Raw genomic sequence first — 24,328 nt, forward strand, 5'->3', positions numbered from 1 at the left:
CTGTTACTTTTTTTCCCCCCTTGGAAGTTATCCAACAGCACTCTTTGGAATTAAAACATGAACACGAGGACTCTTCATTCAAGTCTCTCAGCACACACACAGTAGCTAAAGCTTTGTGTGTGTGCTGTAAAGCAGCGTGACTGTTTTTCACTTTGAACTATATATCCCTGTGATGCCCCTGGTGGTATTGTGATTGTGCTTCAAATGTCATTGTGGAAAAAGACAAAAGGGTGCTGAGTATTAGAATAATAATGGCTTCATTTTATAACTTTTAAAGCAAGAAATAAAAGAAAAATATTTTTTTCTTCTTTTTTTTTTTTTAGTAAAAACACAAAATTTTCCATTCTGTTCAGAAATGTCATTTCCGTGGAGATGTTTTGACACACACATAGAAACACAGATGTATTCACAAACCAGAGAGACCGAGAAAGTTTGACTCTGTTTGTATTCAAGGCTGCGGTTTTGTTTGTACCCAGAGAACTTTTTTTTTTTTATCATCAGCTGTAAGAAAACATGAGACAGATAATAAAGTTAGTGACGGTAAAAGCTTTTCTATGGAAACCCAAAGCAATATTTCCAAGCTTGATTTTTATCGTCTGCTTTATGAAGGCTGCTCCATCTTTTGGTAAAATATAGGGTCTGTAATATTGCCTTTTCATTTTCAAGTGTCCCATGACGACTCTCAATTTGGGAAAGGTTGGCCTCCGCTCAGAATTTAAAGAGGCTTTACTTTTAACTACCAGGAATGAGCGGAATGCAGAGGGGTCTGTCTCCTCTCTCGGACCATTACAGGGATAAAAGACGACAGGGTTATGACCAAGACCTTTGCAGAGGGCAGCAACGCCATGGGTAGCCTGGGATTTGTAGGATTTACCTCACGTGTGCACTTCAAGGTATTTAAATAGACCCTGGTCAACATCCTGGGTGAACGATATGCAAAAAGACAAATTCTGTAGAGTATCCAACAATGCAAATCCTTTCAAACCCACCAATCCGTGCTAAAAAAAACATCAGATCCATCTGCATATTATCTTCCAGAGGCACTTTTACGACTTGGATGGAGAGCATCTTAAAACCTCCCCTCTTCACTGATTGTTATCTTTAACAGTATTTACTGTATGACTCATGTGAAGCTTGGGAGATATTCTGTATAGGCCTTCTTATGTTTGCTCTCAATTGCAGACCTTCTTGTATAAGACCAAAAGAAAACACGGGGCCATCTTTGTAGTTGCAGTAAAAGCCCTTTTGGAAAATGCCAAACAGATTTCCCCTCAAGCTGACCTTTGGCCCTTTTTTTAAGAGCAAGTTCACATGCGGTCAGCAGAGGACTGGTTTTAATCAGGAAGTCGAAGACATACAGCTGGTACCAGCTGAGACATTGTCTGCTTTGAAGTGCAGTTTGGGATTTAAGAGGGTGTAAAGTAGGAATGAAGTTGCATTTTGGTTGTGCTCCTTTGTGTGTTTTGGGAGATACTCTTGTGGAGCCTGGAAGCTATCTGTCTCTGTCAAGTGACCTCAGTAAATAAAGTGATCTAATCTGCGAAAAACTAATACACAGAAAAGCCTCGAAAAACAGACATTAGGAAGGGACAAGAGGCAAGACAGACAGATTAAGAGATAAAGAAGAGGGGGGGGGGGGGGGTAGTGCAGGAGATAAAGAAATCAACATGATAAACACTAAGTGCAAAGTCTCTCTTTTCTCAGAAAATGACTATAGATCAAGAGTAACCTTTCTGTGTCAGCAAAGAGTAGTTCCAATAACAAACAAATCAGATGTGGGGCCTCAATTTGCTCTGTTAGTACACTCCATGTAGTGCACACTATTTTAAAATAAATTATATTGCATATTATGTGAGTTTGTCTCTAATCGAAGACAGTGAGTTGTCTTAGTTTTAACTAATTTGACCCTACACCTGGTATTTCAATGAAACGCTGCTGCTAGCTAGTGACCAAACTCAGTGATAGGTTGCTATGCAATGGCTAGCTAAAACTGCTGTTATCCTATGCTCTTCTACTGGAACAGCAATGTTATTCAGGTAACCTGTTAGAGCAGGGGTGTCAAACTCAAATACACAGTGGGCAAAAATTCAAAACTGGAACAAAGTCGCGGGCTAACGTTAATATTTATTGAAATATATTTATTCCTCCAGATATAAGAATGAATCTTTTCTTATGGACTCAAACACGTTTTGCTGAAAAACTGTATGAAAAACTGTAAAAATATGGAACAAGCAAAGCTTAATACTAAACAATATATATATTAGCTGTATAATACCAGTAGGCCAGCTCTAATAGTAATTTGGTATGGCTTCACGGGCCAAATGTAATTAGGCTGCGGGCCAAATTTGGCCCACGGGCCAGAGTTTGACACCTATGTGTTAGAGGATGTTCAGATGGTGAAGGTTTTATTCCAAGAAAATATCCTCCACGCCATGACATCACCACCACCAGCCTGAACCACTGACATAAGGTGGCTCCACACTTTCATGTTATGCATGCCAGACTCTGACCATACCATCTGAGAGTCATCAGACCAGGGTTCTAACCATCTATATTCCAAATTTAGTGAGACAGTGTGACTTGTAGCCTCTTTTTTCTGTTCTTCACTGACATGTGGCTCCTGGTGTGCTCTTCTGCTTAAAGGTATGATATCTTGTGAACCATTTACAGATGCTCTTCTGCATACCTGGGTTGTAACAAGTTACTGTTGCCTTCTTATCACCTCAATGCAGTCTGGCCATTCTCCCCTGACCTTTGGCATCAAGACGGCATTTTCCCCAGAGAAGTGCTGCTCATTGGATAGTGTCTCTTTTTCAGACCATTCTCTGTAAACCCTAGAGATTTTGGTTGTGTGGAAAAAGTCCAGAAGATCAACATTTTCTGAAATACACTTATAAAATGTGTTCAATGTGCAGCCCATTGTGTTGGATTGTCAATGCAACCCTCTTCTCCCATTCTTCACACACTGATAGCAGCACCGCAGGAGAAATGCCAGCACAGGCATCCAGTATCCGTACACAGCAAAATCTCCAGTGTTACATTAACAGTAGAGAGTGTCTATATGGGTCCACACCTCTGAGTGTTAAATACAACACTGTTGAGTGTTAAATTAACACTTTTGAGAGTGTTATATGTTTAAAAGTAACCTAGTCAGTTTTGAAGATTAACAATGGCTAACACTGAGCAGTGCTGGTTTTCTAACACTGGAATATTCCTAACATTTTGAGTTATTTTCCAGTGTTAGAAAATCAGCACTGGGAACGTGAGCATTAGCCGGCTCTTGGGCGGTCGCTGTCACGCACAACCAAGTTTGTTTCTCTGTTCAGCCATTGTTAATCTTCAAAACTGACTAGGTTACTTTTAAACATATAACACTGTCAAAAGTGTTAATTTAACACTCAACAGTGTTGTATTTAACACTCAGAGGTGTGGACCCATATAGACACTCTCTAGTGTTAATTTAACACTGGAGATTTTGCTGTGTAGTTTCAGGTGCTGCACATCTCGTATCTTCACACCATAGACAATTGTCTTCAGATGACCCCAAAGATAAAAGTCTAAGGGGGTCAGATCGGGAGACCTTGGGGGGCATTCTACTGGCCCACGATGACCAATCCACTTTCCAGGAAACTGTTCATTTAAGAATGCTCGGACCTGGCACCCATAATGTGGTGGTGCACCATCTTGCTGGAAAAACTCAGGGAACGTGCCAGCTTCAGTGCACAAAGAGGGAAACACATCATCATGTAGCAATTTCAAATATCCAGTGGCCTTGAGGTTTCCATTGATGAAGAATGGACCCACTATCGTTGTACCCCATATACCACACCAAACTAGAGATGGCACGTTACCACTTTTTTATGTCCGATACCGATATCATAAATTTGGATATCTGCCGATACTGATGTGAATCCGATATAGTGTGTTTTTTAATCAATAAAAATGTTTTTTTTAAATCTTGCTGCTTTTTGTATAAGTTCATACTCAAGTTACAAAAAAACAAACACTAAAGCTATTCTGTTATACCTGTATGTAAAAATATTTCATAGTTCAGCAATACTGATCAATCTAATAAACTTAAACCTACTCCATCCTCCCTATTCTGGTATTTTAAAGAGTAAGCAACCTAACTAATAGTGTTCTAAAACTCCCAGCAAAAAAAAAATTTAAAATAGGGAACCCCCCACCCTCCACCTCATGATGCTTAATCGACGTAATCAACTTTAATTTGACGCAGTGTGGGGAAAAAAATGCACAGAACTCAATTATTTTTCAAGAATAATTAAATAGATTCAGCATCTTTCTTCAACAGAATTGCAGACTGCACAGATGGAAAAAGTACAATAGCTTACCTAGGGTATATTAGACTTAATAGTTACTATATACAGTAATGGACTTCTATACATTTTTTATCAGATTAAAACTTTGGGTGTAAGATGCGGATAATTATTTATTAAAAGCTACACAATTTAAATGAGAATAAGAAAGAAAAGTATGTCTTTGTGCCCCCTTTTCCCTGTTAATGCCCTATCGGCCCCCCTGGCTAAACTTTGCTAGATCCGCCCCTGCACAGTTAAGATCCTGGTGTAAAAAGTAATATTAAATAAATTCTAACAACAGCTTATCAAGCTTAAACGTGCTGCTGTTGTTCAGCCGCTGGTTTCCTCTTTCTGGTGCGAAGTGGGCCAAAAACAAAGAAGAGAGACGGGAGTCGCGACAGAAAAGCCGATCAGCTGATCATTGATCAGTTTCATGATTGATGTAGCAACAGGAGAGGCAGGGAGAGAGAAGAGGCACTTGCTCCATATATCGGTTGTTAAGCTTAATGCGGGAATGCTTTACAAACATTCAGAGATGGACTTACACACTTGCTTTATTTTTCTCGGGGATATCTTTGTCGGAGATGAAATTCCGGGTTGGTAGCGAAGCTCCAAATGCTTAACCAGACCACTGACAGGTCCCGCACGCCACAGCCGCTCTATCACGTGACGCATACTGTTCCGACGTGCTAAAGTTATAAGGCGAGTTACAGCGTGTCGCAAGTTTTGTGAGGTGCTTTTTTGATATTTAACGGATCGGATTACATTGTTTATTTCTCTCCAGTAGTTTAGGTCAGTATCGGACCAATACCAATACGTAATATCGGATCGGTCCATCTCTACACCAAACCATGACCTTTGTTGTTCCAACAGTCTTGGAGGGATCCATCCAATGTGGATTAGTGTCAGACCAATAGCGGTGGTTTTGTTTGTTAACTTCACCATTCACATAAAAGTTTGCCTCATCACTGAACAAAATCTTCTGCGTGAACTGAGGGTCCTGTTCAAATTTTTGTTTTGCCCATTCTGCAAATTCCGTGCGCCGATCTGGGTCATCCTCGTTGAGATGCGGCAGTAGCTGCACTTTGTAAGGGTGCCATTTGTGAGTAGCTAATATCCGCAGAAGAGATGTTCGACTAATGCCACTCTCCAGTGACATGTGGCGAGTGCTACGCTTTGGGCGCTTGCTGAATGAAGCTAGGACAGCCACTGATGTTTCTTCATTAGTGACATTTTTCTTGCGTCCACATTTTGGCAAATCCAACACTGAACCAGTTTCACGAAACTTAGCAAGCAGTTTGCTAACTGTAGCATGGGAGATGGGTGGTCTCGTAGGGTGTCTTGCATTGAAATCTGCTGCAATGACCCGGTTACCGCCAGATATCAACACAATTTCGATCCGCTCCTCACGTGTTAACCTCTTCAACATGTCAATGGCTGTGAACAAAGAGAAACTTGTAAATAACTCGTGAAAGAATAAAGTTATGTTGAAACCAAGCACACCATTGTTTTTCTTGTGCCATTACCAATAAGTTTGATGTGTCACATGGCCCTCTTCCTATTGAAAAAACAAAAGTTGTATCCAAGATGGCCGACTTCTAAATGGCCACCATGGTCACCACCCATCTTGAGGAGTTTGCCCCCTCACATATACTAACATGCCACAAACAGGGCTTTAATATCAGCAACCACTCCCACCAACCATTGTTATTACGGTGTATCCATATAAATGGCCCACCCTGTACTCAGACCAGCCCAACTAGGCCCAAATATCCTTCCACTTTCAAAGTCCCTTAAACCAGCTTTTCTTTCCCTTTCTGATGGTCAGTTTGAACTTAAACAGTTGCTGATTAAACATTGGTGCTGACAAGCAGTTGAACAGGTCTTCCTAAAAATGTGTGCTCAGTCTACATACTATACTTACATACCCATATGTCACTGCATGTACATGAATGTACCCATTCACTCAAAATAGCAAGAGTACATATGGACATATGCGATTTGAGAAACAAGAAGAATACTGAATGTTGCACATTTACAACATGAATCAGCAGATAGCACAGAATCAGAGGTGAGTCTGCACTCACGTCTATTTGTGTACGTGAACTGGATGAACTCAAGCCTGACATACAACAATATTTTGATTCCCCGCTGTTTGTGTGTTCTGAACAAAAAAAAATGAGACAACCGAGGTCAGGCTGAGTAACAAACTCTGAACCATGAGCAGTTGTGAACATCTCCTTTCAAGCGTGACATGGCATTGGATGTGATTAAAAACAGGGTTACAGTTAAATAAGACTCAGAGCAGTTCTTTTCCACATTATTCATGTGGGGTACTAAACATCCTCTCTTCTAGATCCATTGTCTAAATCTGGCACATTACCCAACAGCTAGAGCTCAAGGTCATTCTGTCACCACTGGAACATCATCTGGGCTAATGCAAACATGCCCCTATGCACAGAGAAGCGTGCAAGCATAAATGCCCCAAAAGCCTGCACACGAATGTGCACCCGTATTGCACACGGGCAAACGGGGATAAACATAGACATGTGCACATAAGTGTACTCGCACACATGCATACATATGGGTGTCAGGCAGCATCATCATTAGCTGTCAGCGGACCCAGTGTGGCCTCAAACTGTCACTGAAGGACTCCCGTCCCCGATGCTTGCCTTCAACCCATTGCAGTACCAGCTGGCACGCTATGACATCACATAATTTCACCAAAAAAAGACTAAGACAAGAAATGTCTGTATCTTTAAAACAATAATAATAACAATAATAAAGGTCAAAAATGTTTATTTTGAACAAAAGATTGACAGCGTTTTAGGAGTTTAGCCACAAAACTAAAAAACGAAACCACTGGTTTGGTTCATAGCCTCCAACGGTCTTGTCTTTGTTCAGCATTTCAGTTCAACAGTTTGAATAAATAAGAGCTGCTTATTACCAGCAGGCTACCACAACTTCATTATTTGTTACAGCTGGCTGTGCTGCATGCATTGTGCCTGGGCAAAAAAGAAAATCTGTCTTGGCATATAAGACAAAATCATTTTAGCTCAAAGTCAAAAAGCTTCGGCTTTACCGGAGCTTTCGCCTGCACCTCGTATCATCAGCAAATGGAAGTCATTTCAATTTATAATGCTAGTCACAGAATAAAGGCCTGTATAAAAAAAAAAAAAGAAGTCAGGGAGCTTCATAATATAAGCATCATTTTCACATCAGTAAATTTTAAATGATACCCAGCACCACTGATGCTAAGGCGTATTTCTCTGACCTGCCTAAAGGCTCAATCCAGCATTAATACTCTGTCAAACGTAATAAAGTTGGACAGTTTTTTTGACCAGGCTCTCATAAACCGAGACACTGAAAACTGTGTGGAAGACCTCCATAAAACGGGGCTATCTTTAAGCCATTTGTTATTGATTCATGAATCAGCTTAAGGGTCAGTAACATCCTGCTTTTTTTTAAGTAGCAAAGAGCAAAAAAGATCAGATCATTCTGCCTTTCTTTTTTATATTCCTATTACTAATACCAATCCAGTTTTATTAGATCAAGATGCAACTTGGGAAGGTTTAAAGAGGAAAAAGCATCAGCTGCACATAATAGGTCACTGGATATTCTGCACCACTTGGTGAGCATTAGCCGGCTCTCGGGCGGTCGCTGTCACGCACAACCAAGTTTGTTTCTCTGTTCAGGCATCGCTGCATTATCTATTAAAATTCTCACACGGGGGCAAGAGTACCGCAGAGTGTGTCTGCCATCTTGAATGAGGGTGTGATGAGGGTGTGATGAGGCATAAAAATTCTCTTCACTCCTCCTTCCTTTCAGCCCAGGCTACAAACGAAATCCAGTTTAAGATATTTGCCGTTTGTGGCCGAGAGGAAGGTCGGCGTGTTTTCCCTTTATTGTCCTGTCAAGCACAGCTGAATACCACGGAGCTTTTCAAACTAAAATCCTAATTATGCCCCCGTGTAACCCTCTAATTAGTACATTAACACATCCGTCGATAATGCTCTACTTGCATGTCGCACCCATTCAGCTCACCATTCGTCCTTGCCTCATTGTATAACTCATGAACCGCACATTCTACAGTAAATGACGGTCTTTACAAACTTGGATGATAAAGTACAGCAAATGTCAGTGCCTCATAAGCACTGAGAGTACAGCTGGTAAATTGCTAGTGTTGATAACATTTTATACATTTTTTATGCTACCATAGATGACATGAGACAGTAGCAATTACATGTTTATAACCCTGGTACATTTTAATATATGCTATATTTTGTATTTGTTGGTGATTATCAAATGTGATATTTATGAAAAAGATTTCAACAGTCAAATACTGTTGTTCAATAAAAGCCCCTGGCAATTCAGATCAACACTCAGGGTCCAACATAACTGATGAAACAGCCCTAATTGCCTTTTAAGCATAGACTGTATATAAAAGATAGACAGACCACCTACCGGTTTTGGACTCCACATTTATCTCAGTGGCATCCAGATGGGGCCAGAAATTACCACATCTGGAGGTAGTACTAAGAAGTAAATAATAAACCAAGGCTAAGCTTTACCACCATTGCCGTCTAGAAGATGTGCAGCACCTGAAACTACGGATACTGGATGCCTGTGCTGACATTTCTCCTGTAGTGTTGCTATCAGTGTGTGAAGAGTGGGAGAAGAGGGTTGCATTGACAATCCAACACAATGGGCAGCACACCGAATACATTTTATAAGTGGTCAGAAACTTGTAAATAACTCATGAAAGAACAAAGTTACGTTGAAACCAAGCACACCATTGTTTTTCTTGTGACATTACCAATAAGTTTGATGTGTCACATGGCCCTCTTCCTATTGAAAAAACAAAAGTTGTATCCAAGATGGCCGACTTCTAAATGGCCACCATGGTCACCACCTATCTTGAGGAGTTTGCACCCTCACATATACTAATGTGCCACAAACAGGGCTCTAATATCACCAACCACTCCCATTTTATTACGGTGTATCCATATAAATGGCCCACCCTGTAGATCAAGCACTGAGCAATGTAATTAAATAAAACTATCAACAGCTGCAGGAATAACATGCATATGATTCGAAAAAGAGTCATTTCATGAGTATATTTACTTTAGGTACATTTACTAAATATTAAATATATTGGATTATACAACCTGTGAACTATTAGGATAGCCTTTTTCCATCTTGCAAAAGGAATATGCATCACAAGATTATGGAGCTCTACTTTTCACAGAAATCTGTCAAAGAAAGAAGCCGAAACGCGTTGGTCAATTACTAAAGTTGTTCATCTTCCCTTAAGTGTTGCTGGTGTTCCTGCATTGTGAATTTTCCCACTGGGTCCACAGTAAAAAATAAATAAATAAATAAAAAAACAATTAACAAAAATGTTCAGTTTAGTAATTACCGGGGCGCTACCAGAACTTTTTTTCTGTAATTTTACACATTTATTTATTCATGCTAACAGATTTATTTTATTTTCCACAGCAGCATTTCTTGGATATGTGGAAAAACTCAGAAATGCTGTTAAAGCTGCACTTCTTTTTTCTTATATTAAGATATCTCAGGAATTTAAAAGTGTAGTTAAATATCTTCACAGTGACAGAAAGGGTGGTTTCAGTGGTTTGGCCCACTTACGATGGGTTGCATGTGGCCCCTGATGTAAAATGAGTTTGACATTATCAATCTAACAGATGGTTTTGATTGGTTACTACTTCCATGAGATGTGATCATGTGACTGACTGGTGATTTCAGATGGAACCACTGTGTATATTATTGTCTACTTATAAATTCTTTAAAACAAGTATTGTATTACTTGGATGGAAATTATGAAGTATGCTGTAAAGGGTTATTAAATGCTGCAAACTGCATCTGTTAAGTTTTATAAAAACATTTGTAACTTTACAGAAACTACCCAGACAAAGTTCATAGATGCATTAATTAGGAAACCTCAACTGGAATAAAAACTACTTGGAGTAAAGTTAAAGAAAACTGCAAAAAAAATAATAAAAACATGATGGACAGATTGAAAGTGTAACTGCATATCATGTAAGATGACTCTCTCCAGACTGGCCAATGATTCAATCAGCCAACTATGACATCACACCAGCTGGAGCACTGATACCGACTGTGAGAACAGAAGTGCACACCTTACTTTGGGTTAAAAATAAAGAAATAAAAAATTGCAGCTCCCATCATTTGAAGACCTAACAGAGGTCATAGGAAATTCTATGTGGAGATGATTGAGGAGCAAGTTGTCATTTTAAAGTCAAAGGCTTCTTTAGCTGAGCATTCCCACTGTGAAAAAAATGGACTTTTTCACAGGTGTGCCGAATGACTGCGTGAAGCATGAATAAGTTATAAGTGAAAGTCAGGCCCTCCAACCTCCCTTTGCTCTTGTACCCTGCAGTGCAATGCTGCTCTGTGATTACATGTGTGTGTGTGTTCATGTGTGTGTGGTAGTTAATGTAATGCAATAGTTAATGTACTATAGTCCACCCAACAGTGAGAAAATACTCTGATTTATGGGACTGCCATCGCCTGTGACAGGAAGAGCACACATTTGCGCGCGCACACACATCGGGAACAACTCGCTTTGCTCATACCGCATAAAAAAGTACACATCTTCTATGGCAATAAAAAGAATCCAAGATGCTAGCTGGGGATGCAGATGACTATGAAATAGAGTCAGTGAGAGGAATCGAAAGCTGGAACATTAATCAAAGAGCATGCATTTTGTATGAAGGAAGGTGGGGGGGCCTTAAACAATGTGATGGCAGCATGGCAGTATGAGACAGTGATTAATTATGAATGGAATAAATGATGCTCTCAGTTGGATCATTAATGGGCTGAATTATTAATTAAGTCGTCTGGGCTTTAATAAATCCTAAATATATTTTTGACAATGTTTACAGCTTCAAGGCACGATATGTGATCAAAATGTAAACACACAAGTTTGTTCTGCCTTTTAAAATTTAAAGAGAAGTATACAACATTTGTTAATCGTGTTTGCTTGTGAATAAATTTTGAATTGGTATTAAAGTGGAACTGACATGATGGTGGGGGGTTCAAATAATGAGGTGATGCTCGTGAGCCTAAAGCTTAAAGTTCAGCCTTCAGGCTGCTCTAAATACTCCCTGTCTGGTGCAAAGACACCACTTGCTCCCCAAACCTTCTTTTTGAGGCTCAACCAATCAGAAAGTTACCCTAAAGCGAGAGGAGCTAATGTTTGCTTGTTTCACATGTCCAATGGTTGACAGCGAGGGCCAGAATAAGATAAATAAGAGAGATTTTGAACAGTTAATTCTCCAAAGTTGCTCCAGCAGAGTGCAACAATAACAATATGGAGTTCCAATAAAGAGAGATGGATTTTACTTTATTTGTGTTGCCATTTCATCTCTCGGTCTTTTGATGAATGATGATTGGTGCAATAGCAAGGCATTGTAAACTGCTGCAGGTACTTATTTACTCTATTACTCGTGGAAATGCAGACACATATGTGCATATTATGCCCCACCTTCTACTGCCAAAAGGAAAGTAACCAAACATATTTTCTTGCAAATGAGTAATATATAATCTTCTACTGCTGCTTTAAGGGGGAATCACAGTTGATCATCTGCCTAATGGATAAGGAATTGCAGAATTATCAGAGACTATAGCCTATTCCAGTTCTGTGTTTGAGGGATTCGCTTAGACACATAAGGAATATTTCGATTTTTTTAGATTGTAAAAGTAAATCAATGAACCAAAAACCTGTCCACATAAAATAGGAACGTGACTTTGGTCCCTTTGCTTTTCAGCTGTTTATGGGGAAGCTGGACAGAGACAGACCCACCTATTTAAGTCACTTCGAATGCATTATTCAGACAGGGAGATAAACGGGAGGTTTTTGTTTGCGCATGCAGGTGCATCCCAGGGGACGATGCTTCTTAAAGCGAATGACATTTGCTTCCAACATGGTTGCCTGCCCTCTCTACGTGTCTTGTTTCTCTATCGTGCTGGAGCTGTCCCCTCAGGCTGGGCCAACACCTTGTCTCTATTCTTCTAACATCAGCAGAGATAAATAGTGCCAGCCACAGACACGCAGGGCCAATCTCACGAACTCACACCAGCACATACACACTGACCTCAGAGGTTTAATCAATAAACCACCCGCAGCACTTTTCCAAAGCTTACAGAGAGACACTGTGGGACTACTTATGTGTGTGTGTGTGTTTTGTTGCCACTATCCAAAAAACTCACCCAAACATGCCAATCTATAAGCCAATAGCAGCACTGCATCCCTTGGAATGCACAGTTTTGTATATCTCAGTTCATGTTATCTGTTTGCACAAAAGAAATCCATTCTCAGCTGTGACGCTAAAAGAAAGTGTTTTTTTCAAGTGTTTGACTCTTGCTTGGAAGAAGCATCACCTCCCATTAATACAAATCGACTTATAGATTGAGTACCTCACAAAAATTAAATTCAGTTTTGTAGCACCAAATCACAACAAAAGTCATCTCAAGGTGGTTCATATTGCAAAGTAAGGACAATAATACAGAAAACTACGACGGTCAGACGATCCCCGTGAGCAAGCACTTGGTGACAGGGGCAAGAAAAAAAACTTTTAACAGGAAGAAACCTCTTTCAGAACAAGGGTCGGGGAGGGGCTCCATCTGTTGTGATTGGTTGGGTGGTGAGGGGAATGGAGTCATTCAAAGCTGAATTTGTTCATCCCTGTTTATTGTCTTGTTCCTGAGAACCAGGACATGTTTCCATTATTGGTTGGAGATCATTATGTAGGATTGTTGACAAAAGTTGTGGTTTGTGTCTTGCGATCACTGGTAGCCCCTCCCAGTAGCCACTGATGTAAGTGGGCCCATCAAATTTTTCATCCCATGGTGGTGCCAACTTTTTTGTTTGTGGCTCTTGATTGTTGGTAGAAAACACCTAATTGTCACACAGATTTTTTTAAAAGTGAGAACTTTACATATCAATCTGCTTTCTTTAATTGTTGTCCAACTAGGTTTGGGGTCTGTAGCTTATCCCAGCTGAGATTATGTGAAGAGCTGGGTACACTTTGGACAGGAAAAAGGAAACCATTAAAATATTCAATTACACCTTGGACAGGTATATTGGATAAGCAGTCACGAGGCTAACACACAGAACAAGCCTTCACATTCAAAATCACACCTTTGGGCAATTTCGATTAATCACTAACTGCATGTCTCTGGACTGTGGAAGGAAGGTGGAGGACCCAGAGAAAAGGTTGCAGCCAAGACCTTCTTACTGTCAGGCAACACTCAAAGGTCTATTACGAGCTTAAATACGGGCTAGTATTTCCACAAGATCAGTGGCAATTTCTGGGGATATAAAAAGTGTTATTTTGTTCTGTTTATTGTCTTGTCTTTTTTTTTTTTTTTTTTTTTTTTTTGGATATTTGAATCAGGGAGGTCATTTTCTTAAAAAAACAAAAAAAAGTATTTTCTTTATTTTAACATTATATGCTAACAGGTAGGGATGGGTATCGTTTAGGTGTTATCCGATACCGGTGCCAAATCGATACTTTTGAAACGGTGCCGGTGCTTAAACGGTGCTCAAACCGGTGCTTAAAGAATGGAGAACACAAAATTGGTCCAAAAACCTCTCATGTTCAGCTGGTTTTTTGTAAAAAGATAACAATGTTAGCCTTTTCTTCAGCTGTGGGGCATATATGGTATCACTCTTGGCTGGAAGCAGTGCTTAAACAATGGAAAAAACACAAACTTTGTCCAAAAACCTCTCATGTTTAGCTGTTTCCCTCTTTTTCTTTGGTCATTTTAGCCTTTTTGGCCAGGGTGAAGGGAGTATCTGCCATCAAACAAGAAGACAGCCGCATGTAGCTATGATGATGTTTGCTAGTTCACCTTACATGCATTAATGTAATAACGTGGTTAGCCTACTCAACGTAAATTGCACCCGAACAACATTAAGCTACTCACGCAGAGAAGAACGGCTGCTGCTGCATCAAATATCCTCATCATTTCTGCTACACTGGCAGGGCTAGGGACCAGGACTCTCCTCTTCGGGTTTTTGGGGGATGTTGCTAACTCCGGGTCCGATAACAGGCAACCCACCCGCAGTAGATGTGCTCGGTGTGAGGTCTCGCAGCAAGCTATCAAATACGGCGCATTTCTCGGCTTTTTAAAAAAACCCTATGCGTCGCCAGGTGTTTCATCGGATTTGAGGTGTTACCTCCTTTGACAGTATCACAGTATCAGCTTAAAGCACTTGTTGCAAGCTGCTGAGTTTGCATATTTTGCTGTGAAGTACAGCCAGACTTTTGACCGCTTTGCCTTGGGCATTTTAATCTGTAGCTCTGCTCTAAAAGAACGTACGTACCTGGACCCGCCTACTATCCTCGGAAACGTAAAATGATTGGCTAGAAGTGTATCACAGCTCAGGAAAAAAAAAGCACCGAAATAAAGCACCGAAATGTGCGCTGCTTTTCGGTCTGGTTACTACCGTTTATGTCAGAACCGGTGCCATCATGGCACCGGACACCGGTACCCATCCCTACTAACAGGTCAAAATCACAATATCAGTTAAAAGGGTCGATATCAGCAGATACCAATATTACGCTGATATCTAGGCATCTTTTTAATCACTTGCAAGGCACCAAATCACAACAACGGTACCCTCAAGTTGCTTTATATTGTAAGGTGAAGACCCTACATATCGATAGGACCCACTAAAATACAGTTCTAAATATTACTTATAAACCTCACTGAATTTATTTCAGGAAAACATGCACCATAATTCTTTTTGCATTCATGTATGCCATGCTAATGAATGCAAATCATAATAAGGTGAATTAATATCCAAGAAATTCTCAGCACTGTGTGACACGGATGAACCTGTAAAGACGAAATTAGGCTGCATAGGGAGTACTACTTGACACAGCTCCTTTTTGGAGCAAAGAACACTGGTGTCACAAACTGGTCCCACATCAGCATCCAGCAGAGAAAGACACCCCCACATAAAAAAAGACCATCCTGATAATTTGCGGGCATTGGTAGTTTAAACAGTGTTAAAATGTGTTTGTTTTCAAGGGTGTAAAGATGCACAAATGCATTACAGTGTATTAGCCAATACAATACAATTTGAGAGACCTTTCCAGTGCAGGGAAGGGATGTTGAACTAGAGCAAACTTTTTCTTTCATTCTGCTGCATTTTTCCAACATAGCTTGGCTCCTACATGACTGTGATACTGTTGACTAGTCACATTCCTATTCTGGTTTTCCCCTAATGCAGACCAAACAAAATGAAATCTGAGTCGCAAGTCTCTGGAATGGGTTTTGTGTTTGGACAGTGTAATCCTTTGTTATTCTTACATTATTGGTTGTCGTATTGACAATGAATTGGCGGGTACACCACAATGTTCAGATTGCACTGTGACAGTAATCTCCATCCACCCACGGGTTATTCTTCATTCATAGTAATGAATTTATAGTAATGAGTAATGAATAATTTAAATAAATATTTAAATATATTTAAATATTTGTTTTCACTGAGAAATATATACACTGGCTCTCTCACTATTTTACTTACAAATCAGAACTCTACAGTTGAATACTGGCTCTCCTAAAAGTTGGGGGACCTTTTAACCAAAATCCACAATGTGATATCAGGATACAGTGATAATACTGCCTGTTTCTGACTATATTTTTCTTTAATGTTCAGCTGCTCTTTTTAGGCTCGGAGAATGGCTACTTCTGCACCCCTCTGCAAGTTTATGAATTCTCCATGAGGACACATCGACCCCCTTCTACTTGTAGTCCAGACACCGACTCCGAGCTTCAGCTGATCAAAGAGCCAATTAATGCTGGCAGCAGTATGCGCACAGTGTTGCAGTGCTAATCAATGGCATACTAAACTGCACAGGCACAAAGACTTGGTAAACTAGACAAGACAAACAGTGTCAGGTACTGCTGGAGTCACTCCGAATTACCTTCTGTTGGTATTTACATGGTCTCTTTTATTTTATTTTATTCTCATTTTATTTAAAATGAAGGGGGAAAAGGCTACCACAGAGGTTTTTGGACTGCTGGTTCCATACATGCACTTTTCATGTCCTGGTGAACATTGAAATTATAGTTTATTTTGATAATACTTCAGCATAATTGCGAGATGAATAATAATAATAATAATAATAAATTTTATTTATGAGCGCCTTTCAAGTCACCCAAGGACACTTTACAATAGGATAAAACACCTAGTAAAACAATGGCAGAATAAGAACAATAAAATAAAAGCACAAGATAAAATGAACAAACAGTGGATTCACAGTGAATATGCAGATTTGAACAGATGAGTTTTGAGTTGGGATTTAAACTGGGGGAGAGAACCAATATTTCTTATTTCAGGGGGCAGAGAGTTCCACAGCCTGGGAGCAGAGCAGCTGAAAGCTCTGCTTCCCATGGTGGTGAGGCGGAAGGAAGGTACAGTAAGCTGGATAGAAGAAGAAGAACGAAGTGAACGGGCAGAACAAGTGGTGGTTAACAGGTCAGAAAGGTAAGAAGGAGCGAGGTTATGAATGGCCTTGAAGGTGAGCAGAAGAAGTTTGAAAATTATCCGGAATTTCACAGGGAGCCACTGAAGTTCCTGAAGAACAGGGGTGATGTGCTGGTAGGAGGGGGTTCTGGTGATAATGCGAGCAGCAGAGTTCTGAACCAGTTGAAGCTTATGGAGGGATTTTTGGGGGTGACCATGCAGAAGAGAATTGCAGTAGTCAATACGGGAGGTAACAAGACTATGTACAAGAATGGACGTAGACTGGGTGGAAAGAGAAGGAAGCAATCTGTTAATGTTACGTAGATGGAAGTAGGCAGAACGGGTGAGATTATTGATGTGAGATTTATAGGAAAGTGAACTGTCTAGGATGACACCAAGGCTCTTAACCTGAGGAGAACTGAAAACTGGAGTTGTGGAATGCGCAGTGATGTTTCAGAATCACTGACAAGAAGCCAGAATTGCTTCTAGAAAGAGTTTTTGTTTGTCAGGCTGTCCACTGTGACTGTCTTGTCTGGACGCAGGCAAGTACTACAAACAAAATGGACAAGAAATCATATCAGAATGGGTGCAGGGACAGTGTTACTTGAGGAAAGCTAAGACTATTGTAATTATGTGAAAGCAATACAGAATACCTGAGAGCCTGACTGCATTATATTGCAGTACATGTGTTGAATTCTCACCTGGTGCCTGTTTGTTATGTTTTTATTAGCAGAAAAAGCACAAAGTGATGCACAGAACTATGCAATAAAGCTTACGCCTGAGAGACTGGCCAAGAACACAAGTAAATATACAAATACATGATTAAAAATTCATTTTCTTAGCTAGGAGTGGCTCCTGGTGTGGTCTTCTGCTACTGTAGCACCTGAGATGCTCTTCTGCATACCTTGGTTGCACAAAATAGTTATTTGAGTTACTGTTACCTTCCATGCATTAGCTCAAAGTAGTCTGACCATTCTCCTCTGAACTCTGCCATGAACAAGTCATTTTTACTGAATGTGTCTGTCTTTTTTGGTCTGTTATCTGTAAACCCTAGATGTAGCTGTGCTGGAAAATCCCAGTACTTTTAGAAATACTCCGACCAGTGTGTTTGGCAGCATGAACCAAAAGTTCAAAGTCATTCAGATCGCCCTTTTTACCGATTCTGGTACTCGGAATGAACTTCAGCAGGTTGGCTTGACCATGTCCACATTCTTAAATGGACTGGGTTTCTGCCGTGTGACTGGCTGATTAGAACGAATATGCTCACTGTGAACTTGATGCCATGTTTTCCACCCTGTTGCATCCATAAACTGTACTGGTGCAACATACAGACAAGCCTGCAAATGATCTCACAGCAAGCCGTATTTTTTGATAATTACATTAAAAATACAACAGCGACAACAACAGCAGAACCACAGTGGTCAGGTCTGGTATAGTGACATGAATGGGATGAAGTGAAACAGAGAAGACAGTGGTTGACTACAGCTAGTACCCCAGTTTTTAAGCATTACCTGTTTTGCAGATGGATCCAACAAATGCTTTGTGAAGATCTCTTTTTTCAACTTTTTTCAGTAAATGTAACCAAGCAGTAAATCTAAACCCAACCAAACAACAAGTTAAACTGAAACTAAATGGTACATAAAATCAATGCAAATTACAGTGTGAAACATAAAGTTCCCAAACAGGATACGAACCCTGGTTTCCAGGTTAACAATTGTTTAAAGTCGCTTTCTGTGGATGTTCTCAAAGAGATAATGCTATCTATAGAAGGTTCCTAGCTTATTTAACAATAGTAAAACTTTATGATTCATCCTCTCTCAATACATCTTGTATTTGAGCCAGCCATTACATGAGAATAGCAAACACAGCCAAAGCTGCAGGCAAGCAAAAGCTGTTAAACAGTGACGGAACAGAACAGGACACTTGACTGTAATTCGCAGTCCATCTCATTACTAAGTGTCTTTGGCTCGTCTTAGCTTTGTCGTTATGCAGATAAACATTCAAGTGTCATGTTTGGTCACCCGTAGAACAAACCAATCCTTTCATCCTGTCCCGTATCCTCAGGGTGAATAAAGGGGGCCACTACAAATAAAAAGCTTCTACTTGCATTTAACCTCCCTCCTAATTCTCCTCAAACTCAAGCCTCTGTCTTCTCTCTTTATTCAAACTGATCTTCTTGAGCTTTAGTGTAAGACAAGGAGGTGGCTATGAGCCAGTATTCTGCTGTTGGGGAGCTGAAACATGAATGCCAAGATGGATGGGATTTTATAGCTGGAATGTGGGGGGTTTGGCTGGGCATGAAAAGATTGGACACACTGGCAGTCGCTGATGCCAAGGCCTTCTAGCATGAGACCCTGCTGGGTTCCAAATATGGCAAAGAGTGTGTCAAAATTAAACTTCAAAAGGAGAAATATTTTAGAGAGTTTCATGCCACATTAAAGTAATATTCAATTGTTTATTTTATATTTTCATAGTAAAAAAAAAATCTGTTTCTGACAGAAAAACCAGAAACTGTAGCGGAATATAGCAATAATGAATAGCTAGCATTAACAGACTGTTACAACCTCCAGAAAACATATATACAAGAGCTAAATATCACCCATTGGTTCATAGATTCAAGCTTTTAAACCTCAACTTTAGCATTGTGACTGGTCTCATATTGTTTTGTGTTCTTTTGCATTGATTTTTTGTGTGTGTGTTTTGCAGCCCAAAATGAAACGTGTAGAAAGGTTAGCAACCAGGAAAGTTATCAGGTAACACTATAAGGTTTTGATTGCAAGCACTGGACAAATCATGGGACACAAATGTATATTCCCTGACAGGCTGTGAGTGGTTGCTGGCTGATGCTGACTGAAATTCGTTGCAAAGAGAGATTGGCTGCTAGCAGTTTACTGTTCTTGCCCACAGTTTGTATATCTGCAAATACAAACTTTACACTCCAAGCACTTGCAAAACTTGAAAGAGTGCAACATAAACTACAGCCAAATTATTTCAATATTTTTAACCAGTGCAATTGCATGGAGGCTTTTGGTGTAGCATTGCATAACTCTTTGACATCAATTCCATGCTAGCGACTGCCAGCAATCTCTAGAAACCAACTACAGAACACATTCTTCCCTATTACCCAGCATTTACCAATGGGTATCTGATAGGCCTCTTCTTCTTCTATCCAGCTTACTGTACCTTCCTTCCACCTCACCACCATGGGAAGCAGAGCTTTCAGCTGCTCTGCTCCCAGGCTGTGGAACTCTCTGCCCCCCGAAATAAGAAATATTGGTTCTCTCCCCCAGTTTAAATCCCAACTCAAAACTCATCTGTTCAAATCTGCATATTCACTGTGAATCCACTGTTTGTTAATTTTATCTTGTGCTTTTATTTTATTGTTCTTATTCTGCTATTGTTTTACTAAGTGTTTTATCCTATTGTAAAGCGTCCTTGGGTGACTTGAAAGGCGCTCATAAATAAAATTTATTATTATTATTATTATAAGCACTGTTTGAACAGGCCTTTAGCGCTCAGTTTCACAGCAGCTGCCAGAATCTGTAGTAACCACTCGCAACCAGTCAAAGAATACACTTTATTCTCTCATTATTCTCTCACTGGTTCTTGCTAGATGCTCGCTAGCTGGCCTCTAAGTCTGTGTGACTAAAGTCTTAGAGAAACAGAATTCTAGGGGTTCATTCACCACTCACCACTCACAGCTGTGTTTTACAGAAAGTCATATCCCTTACTGCATAATTTCATAAACAATGTTCTAAAAGGCATTGATACCAAAAGCATGGTTTAGTTCAGTGATTCAAATTAAATTTAGCTAGTAGCAACATTAGCTACTAGCTAAATTCACAAGCTTTGGCATTTACTTGTCAGTCAAAACACAAAGACACCAATCAATACTAATTTAAACTTTCAGCCTTAATCGAAATGGGTGACTAATAAAACAATTTCACTACTAGTCCAGTTGTCATGAAGGTGGAAATTAGCAATATGGAGAGACCTCTTACACTTTCAGAATTACCCGGAAGTGTCCAAATGAAGAACTGCACTTTTTCATCTTTGGTTTCATTTTACCTATGGCAAAAACGCAAATGCCTCTACTTTTTAATTCACTCACTTGCCATCTTGGGTTTTCTCCCAATACTTGTACACTTCACTGTGACAAGCCAGGAAAGTCACACGTTTGCTCCAGGTTTGTGTCACGTATCCAAACCTAACTCATACGGTTTCACCTCATTTTACTTCAGCGCTACTAGCTCCAGGTATGCAACTGTCACATCCTGCTGCATTCACCAGCACCTCCCTCTCCCCATGTCAGCACTGATAAGGGAATTGAGTGCATGGCATCTATAATGGGGGAGGGAGATAGTAGGAATGTTATGAAATACAACTACTTCCACAACCAAAGCAGTAATAGCCACAGAACGCTGTTGGCTCAGTTAGAAATGAACAATGACACATTTCATCCTTCTTGAAGTAAAAGGTCAATACACTAGCAGAACTCACAAAAATCTCATCTACAGAAGATGAGCAGCATTGGAGCCTTCTGACTGAATAAAATATGCAATTCTTCAAGAACAGAGAGTATAGCTGCTCTTGTGGGGAATCATCTCAGCAATTCTAATGTTTGTGATTGTCAAAGAATGTCTATAAGAAAGGTTTCAGCCTTTCAGTTTACTACTATAGCTCAGAAGATGTTTAGATTATGTAAAACACCCAAAAGACATAATTCTTGAGAATATAACTGAATTGCTAATGTCGTTTTTGGACCACAGTTAAAACAGATTCCATTTATCTCGCAATGTAGTAAACTGTAGATACACTTTGCTCAATCGCCCACAGAGAAATCCTACTAACTGAATACATTTTACATCATTATTTAATGTTAACATCTCTGTGTGTTTGTATGCCGGTCTTTAAAAAAAGGCAGTCATACCCTCAAACCCTAACCCTAACCCCAGTGCCAACAACTCAGCCCCAATGCCTAAACCAGGCAATAACAAATACAACCAAAAGATTAGCATAGGTAAACACACATTCACTACAGTTTTCTGTGTTTAGCATTCAGCTTAGCAAAGCTGTCTATAATTCATAGCTGTGTATGGGCACTGTTTGTATTATTCATTATCAATTTTCTGTTGCACCTTCCTACAGACACATTGCATTGCGGTGACACATCAGAGGCTGTTTAATGCTGAAGTCTACACAAATTTATGCAGACCTGAGGGAAGCTGAACTACTTATCAGTTTCAAGTTGAACTGTACTTTTTAATCTTTGCAGAAGGGTGACTACGTGTGATGCACATCGGGGTGGGAGAACGCATTACAGAAGAATCTGCTTGAAGAAAGGTTCGCATTCCAAGGAACTAACTGTTCAAGCACAATAGAACACATAACTGCTTTTGCATTGCAATCATGGCTTACATTATTTAGCATTAGCAACATTTAGCGCCTAGAAGACCCATTGGCTTGACTTGTCTATCTAAATAATTCCTTGAAAAGCAAAGACTTTCATTCATTCGGTGCTATATGTACTCTGATGGGCTTTTTTTTTCTAACAAAAGCAGAAGCTACATTTTAACTTGTAATAGCCAGAGTCCAAGAGAGACTAACGAAGCCTACAAACTAAGCCTATTACAATGACTAGCAGGAGATTTAGCATTATAATACATACAGGGTATCCAGTTCAAATGTGGAACATTGTTTTCCATTATAATTGAGTCCAAACAAGCAATTTGTCCACTGGCTCTTATACATGGAGAAAAGGGACTAAATTGGCTGATATTATGACATAAACAAAGGTCTCTTTGGGTAAATGCAGGGTACAGCTAATAAGCTAATAATAAAATATGGTCTTTATCAACTTTCATCAAATTTTTTTGTTGTATAGGATTACACAAGTTAATAATCCACTTAAATCCCTAATTAGCAGTTATCTTTTATTCAAATAATTCTGTAACAGGTACATTTTTATTAAGTTTGGTTTTTTTGTGTTCTCATACTTGCCTTTTATTCTTGTCTAAATAAGTGCAATACTCGCAGTAAATCAGTGCTACACTAAAGCATGTCAAGTTCACAGGCAATACAAAGCTACTCAAACAGGCACAAACCAAAGTGGAACCAAAAAAATCAAAAATGCCACTTTAAAACAATAACATCAGCATGCACGTGCATTCAACTGCCACGCTTAGACCACATGGAGGAATCAAGCCCCCAACACCACCACCCCACCTCCGCCCCCCACCCCATTTTGACCCACTCCACCCCTCTGATGTATGACATCCTATTGTGAATGTGCTATGAGGTAAAAAAAAAAAAAAAAAGAAAGAAAGAAAGAAAGAAAAAGACCCTAAACCTATTGCCTCTAAAGGATTGGTCCTGGAGAAAGTGAATTAAGCAACAAAAGAGGCACTTACGTTCAAGAGCCTCACATGGTCGTCCGACAGTAAAGAAGAGAAGCGGGCAGTGATTCCAGCCTGAGACAACAATAGTGAGTAACCTTGAAGAGAGAGAGATGGAGAGAAAGTGAGGGTGGTGTTGGTAGTGGTGGGGGGGAGGAGAGACAGTGAGTTAGAGAGATGGGAAAGAAATGTGAGAAAGAGAGGAGACAGATTGATGCGTCCACACACCGCGGCATAGACGCAAATCAAAACACTTTGGATCTTTTCTTGCATCTCCCCTCCTCTCCTCCTCCCGTTCAGTTTTGCCCCCCCACCCCCACCACCAACCCGTGCCTTCGGGTTCCACATGTGTTCAGGCTCAGGCAAGCGTGAAGCGAGCTGAGGAAATCAGCGCTGCAAGTGCTTTGTCCAGCGGTTGGGAAACTCATGCTTCCATTACGTGGAACATTGAGCTTTCTGGCTGCCTTCTGTGGGTCTGATCCGCAGCAGATGGATGGAGAGGCAGGAGATGATATCCAGCATCTTGGCCCTTCTATCACACCTTTCCTGGAAGCTTGCCCTAAACATAAGATTTTATTTATTTATTTTTTAAAACCTGCATGTCCTCTGGAAAATGCAGATAAATCTCTTTCAGTGGCATGTGTCCAGTTTCCCCTACAACTCTGTTTCTGATCATACTGCACTTTTTTTTTCACCCTCTTTAAAGAGATGATGCAAACTGCTTCAATTTTTAGAACTGTCTGCAGTTTTCTACAGCTTTGAGTTGCTTTTAACTTTTAACAGTTTCCACCCGGGGGAACGACAGCAGAGCGCAGCAGGATCAGCAGTTGTTTTGCAACTGAAAAAATACAGATAAACTATGAGCACTGGAGTCTTTAAAAGTAATATCAACAGTTGGTTGATTGCTAGTTTTAAAATTTGATGTGTACCCCTGTCAGAGAAAAAAGTCTTTGATGAATTTAATTTTAATAGGAAGGACAGGATCATGACAACAGGATCCAGGTATGGTATTGTTCTAATCCATTAATATGTTTTTAAATCCAGCTTCAGTAGTTTCATTCTAATTGCCTTCAAATAAATGGCTTCCACTT

General features: G+C 40.0%; 1 protein-coding gene across 1 annotated transcript in view; it reads right to left on the reverse strand.

The window, feature by feature from the left end:
• The window catches only part of LOC113015681 (E3 ubiquitin-protein ligase Midline-1-like), an 87,132-nt gene extending 63,767 nt beyond the window's left edge, over nucleotides 1-23,365 (reverse strand). The window contains exon 1 of the mRNA XM_026157799.2: nucleotides 23,253-23,365. The gene's annotated coding sequence lies outside the window, so the exon portion shown is untranslated. The remainder of the gene's footprint in view (nucleotides 1-23,252) is intronic.
• Nucleotides 23,366-24,328: the final 963 nt, after the last annotated feature.

The sequence above is a fragment of the Astatotilapia calliptera genome, chromosome 23 (genome assembly GCF_964374335.1).
Source record: "Astatotilapia calliptera chromosome 23, fAstCal68.1, whole genome shotgun sequence".
Lineage (NCBI taxonomy): Eukaryota > Metazoa > Chordata > Actinopteri > Cichliformes > Cichlidae > Astatotilapia > Astatotilapia calliptera.